This window comes from Micropterus salmoides, unplaced genomic scaffold, assembly GCF_014851395.1.
Source record: "Micropterus salmoides isolate LMB-PRFRI ecotype aquatic unplaced genomic scaffold, ASM1485139v1 Ms_hic_scaffold_5, whole genome shotgun sequence".
NCBI lineage: Eukaryota > Metazoa > Chordata > Actinopteri > Centrarchiformes > Centrarchidae > Micropterus > Micropterus salmoides.
The window spans coordinates 212,323-216,631 of NW_024044237.1; the positions used below are offsets into that span (position 1 = coordinate 212,323).

General features: G+C 42.6%; 1 long non-coding RNA gene across 1 annotated transcript; it reads left to right on the plus strand.

Annotated features, from left to right (window-relative positions):
• The first annotated feature begins 2,336 nt into the window (after positions 1-2,336).
• On the plus strand, positions 2,337-3,671 carry LOC119889433. Its single transcript, XR_005442054.1, has 3 exons — positions 2,337-3,237; positions 3,325-3,382; positions 3,472-3,671. It is a non-coding gene; the product is annotated as an uncharacterized LOC119889433 (long non-coding RNA).
• Positions 3,672-4,309: the final 638 nt, after the last annotated feature.

The window sequence follows — 4,309 nt, forward strand, 5'->3', positions numbered from 1 at the left end:
GTTTTGGTTCAAAGAAAAGCTGTTTGTTCTGTTGTGTGTGACGCTCCAGCCCAGGCTTTTGTTATGGGCATGAAGAGTCACTCAGGCTATTCAGCTTGTGATAAATGTGTACAGACGGGTGTATATATAAAAAATCGCATGACTTTTCCACAGACTGACTCCGCCTTAAGAACGGATGCTAGTTTCAGGCAAATGTTGGATGAAGATCATCATGTAGCACAGTCTCCTCTGACTGGACTTGGTATCGACGTGGTACTTTATTTTCCTCACGATTACATGTATTTGGTGTGTCTTGGGGTTGTACGTCGGTTGTTTGACCTGTGGTGTAGTGGGCCTTTGCCAACTCGCTTGTCTGGTCAGCTAGTTATCTCAGAACCTACAGGAACTGAAGAATAACATTCCGTGTGTGTTTGCTAGAAAGCCTAGAGCTTTTGAGGAAAGAGGGAGATGGAAGGCTGCGGAGCTACAACAGTTCTTGTTGTATACAGGCCCTGTAGTTCTCGTAGATGTTCTGGCTGCTCCAGTCTACCACAACTTTATGCTGCTGTCGGTTGCTATTTTTATGCTGGCTAATCCTGAGGTGGATGTAGGGATATGTGACTGTGCAAAGACACTACTTGTGACATTTGTTGAACATTTTGGCAGACTTTATGGTGAGAGCTCACTGGTGTACAATTTGCATGGCCTTGTTCATTTGGGCGATGATGTTAAGAGACATGGATGTATTGATGTGATATCTGGGTTCCCTTTTGAGAATTTTCTTGGTGAGGTAAAGCGCATGGTGAGGGGGCAGCTTGTCTGAGCGTACCAATAGCAGTCCATGATGGCCATGTGAAAGCTGGCACTGTATTAAGGAAAGAGCATATTGGTGGCCCCTTACCACAGGGTGTTAGAAGTTTAAAGAGTTGCACATGGATCAATTTTGTGTTAAAATTACAGATAACTGTATTAAAATAGGTAATGACATTGGCTTGCTTCAGAATATCATCTTGCTTGAAGGTAATATGCACTTGGTGTACTATCAGTTCCATGCTGTTGAGCCATTCTACATACAGTATATCCTCTCAGTTCATCTAGCCTGGTTCTCTCACAGTTGTCAAAGACTTTGAAGTGTGTTAAAGTTGATGATGGCCTTCATAAATATGTCCTCCTCCCCTTCAAAGACAATGCCTTTGTTGCCTTCACATTAGGCTTAATTGTTGTGTTGAGAGATTAAGTGTAATTTTTTGAGATATTGTTCTAGCTCGTTACTTATGCCACTGATTACCATTTAGTTAGGAAGGTTTTTCACCTAATTTGTGACTTTGTGTTAGTGTTAGGACCCTGCGCTCTCTTTTCTTGCCTGCTTGGAGGTGGGATGACCTCGGAGGGTGTGGTTGATTGTACACCCCTGCTGACTGATTTCACTGATGGTGGAGAGAATGGACTAATTCATCTCACGTTACTTCCTCTGGTGAACAGCAGTCCAGCATTTTTTTGTTTGTTTTGTAAATCTTTATCAACATTCCTCACCTTTTGAATTATTATTTCTTCTTTATTGTAATAATGGATCATTTTTCACTCTAATAAATAATCTTGCAAGTCAAACAATCTGTGCAAGTGTGATCCTACTTTGTTACGGTCGAGAACGAGCTGGCCGTGACATAAATTGGGTGGCTCGTCCGCGATCCTTTGGTGTAGGAATGTTGGTGAGTATGTGATTATTTTTGTGAATGTTTACCTTTATGAATGAGAGAACTCTGCTTAGTTAGAGTGTATCCAGCTAAGCTGTGTATAAAATCCTTCCGACGGAACACTATTTGTTGTTTTGTTTATTATTTTGCCTTTTTTGTTTTTAAGGGTTATCCTGGGTGGAGAATTAACTCTCTGCAGGGGGTACGCTTTCGGACTTTCAGTTTAACTGATCGTCACGGAGTTCAGCGTTTAATGACGCCCCGAGCCCGGTACACCTTTGAAGACTAAGTAGGAATCGGTTAGTGTTTTTTCGTAGATAGGAGCTGAAGTTTCTCAGAGGTGAACCCATTCTACAAATATTAGTAAATAATTTCGCTTGTGTGAATAGTGCATTCTTCTCCTCCTTTCGTACCTACAATGTGTTTTGACTTTGGAAGTTTTGTGAATAAGTAGGTTACGTAACATGACGTTTCTTCTTTATAGAATGTATCATATCATGGAGTTTGTCAATTCAAAGGAGGTTGAAGTTGTCCACTCTAATTGGCTGAAAGGAGGTGAAAGTTTTGGGCCCCCTTTTGTATCTCTTGCAAAGCTGCGTAGGGCAACTAAAGATGGGGTGATGCCAGGTGCTGACTGGACGCAATTCAAAGTCCGTGTGATGTATTCACATGGTATAACAATGCTTCATTCTCAATTACAGACTTATTGAATTGAAACCTAATTGCACAAGTAACATAAGGAGCCCTTCCATTTAGACCTAATCTGCATTTGTGTTGACAGATGTGTATGAGATTGCCTGTGCAAAGCTGCTAGAGGCAACAATTACCTCTGATCTAAATACTGAAGATGAGGATAACAGGCCAGAGTACATGAAGAGAAAGAATAAGTAGGAGTGGCCCATAATTTCCTTTTATGGCCGTGTCAAAAGTTACAATACACCTGGGCAAACAATTAGGCCTCAAGCTAGAGGGCCTTACAATGCACTCATGACAAAACCAACTTTATAATTTATAACTATAATTTATTATTCACTCCAATGACAAACTGACATCCCAATGTAATCAATGTTAGAGGCTGTAAAAGAATAGTAAGCAGCAGTGAAGAGGAGGAAGAGGAGCAGGAGAGTACTGCTGCACCTCGTGCTCCAACCAAAAAGAAATCTTACACTCCACTTGCACCAGCCCCCTGCATCCCATCTCTTGGTGGTAGGCCTGTTGCAGTTGTTACAGTGGTTTTCCATTAATCTTTTATTAAACATCTGGTTGAAACTAACATAACAGCCAATTGTACCTTTGTGACAGCTCTGGGTGAAGGGAGTCAGCCAGCTGGTCAAGGTTTTTGGTCCCTAGGCCATCTTTCAGAGACCACAGTTGATCCCCCTTCTGATGCAAACAGCTCAGGAACAGGTCCGTGGGCTTCTCCCCTTTCAGCGAACATCACAGGGGCTAGTCCACCACCGTGGTCTCAAGTCTCCACTACCAACAGCCTGAGGGCTACACCTCCTACTGACACCCCAACCCATGCAGCAGCTGGCAGAAGCCATCAAGCCAAACTGGATATCAAGTAAGAAGGGCAAGAAAGCTATTCTATAGCTCATGGAAATGAGTTTGGTATGTGTGTGATGAGATTAAAACATCTTTTTTCTTTTAGAACACCCCGCAAGTACATGACACACAGAACAGGTCTTCTCGGGAGGCTGGGCCTACAGGTAAGAATTCTACAAAGGGATTACTCTGACATATCTACGTACAATGTTTTGCTACTAATCTGCAATGCCTGCTTTTTCTTGTCTTACAGCAATTGCCAAGGAGATCCTCATCCAGCTTGATTCTATAAGAGAGCAGCAGTTGCTCATCCTGGTGCTGCTCCAAAAAATATCCAGCAGTCAAGCAGTTCCAAACTTCACGCCAGACCCAACACATTTTGGGATCCCACTTTCAACTACTGAGGAGCTACAATGTTTGGAGGAGACATTAAAGAATCCAGAGGAGAAGAAGAATCTGGTGAGTTAATTTATACATTAATCAGATCATTCCTAAAAGTGAGTCCCCATTCTCACTCTTAAATAACTAATGAGTCTTTTGTTTCAGACTGAATCTCCTTGGAATGGTCGGAGGCATAAAGACACCGTGGGGAGGGTCCTGAAAAGAGCAATGAACACTTCGCTGGCGAGACTCATAATTGGAGTGGGGCCAACCGAAAGCCTGCATTCAAAGGGCTCATTTTGAAAATTGTGGTTCTGGGTGAGTGTCAGTGATGGATTAACTGCACTGTGGTGACATCCCCAGGGCTCTACAGTGCAACCATTTTTTTTTTTTGCGTCAGTGAAAAAGTATTTAGGAGCACCAGTGCGACTGACCCGATCAGGTTCTATGGGTGCACCCTCAGTTGAAACTAATAACAGCATATTGGCCAAACCGATTTTGCAAACGCGCCAGTGCAAATACGCACTGGAGAGCGTGGAGAGAGATCGTGTTTTTTGCTGGCAATGACACACATATCTGTTGATTTCCTGAGACACAATGGCCAATCAGAGGCTTCAAATCAACTCACCGCTCAAAACGCTGGAGTTTGTTTAGAGTTATGCAAGTTTGCGAATTCTCTCATTATAACAGAGTACAGACACGATGTAAAT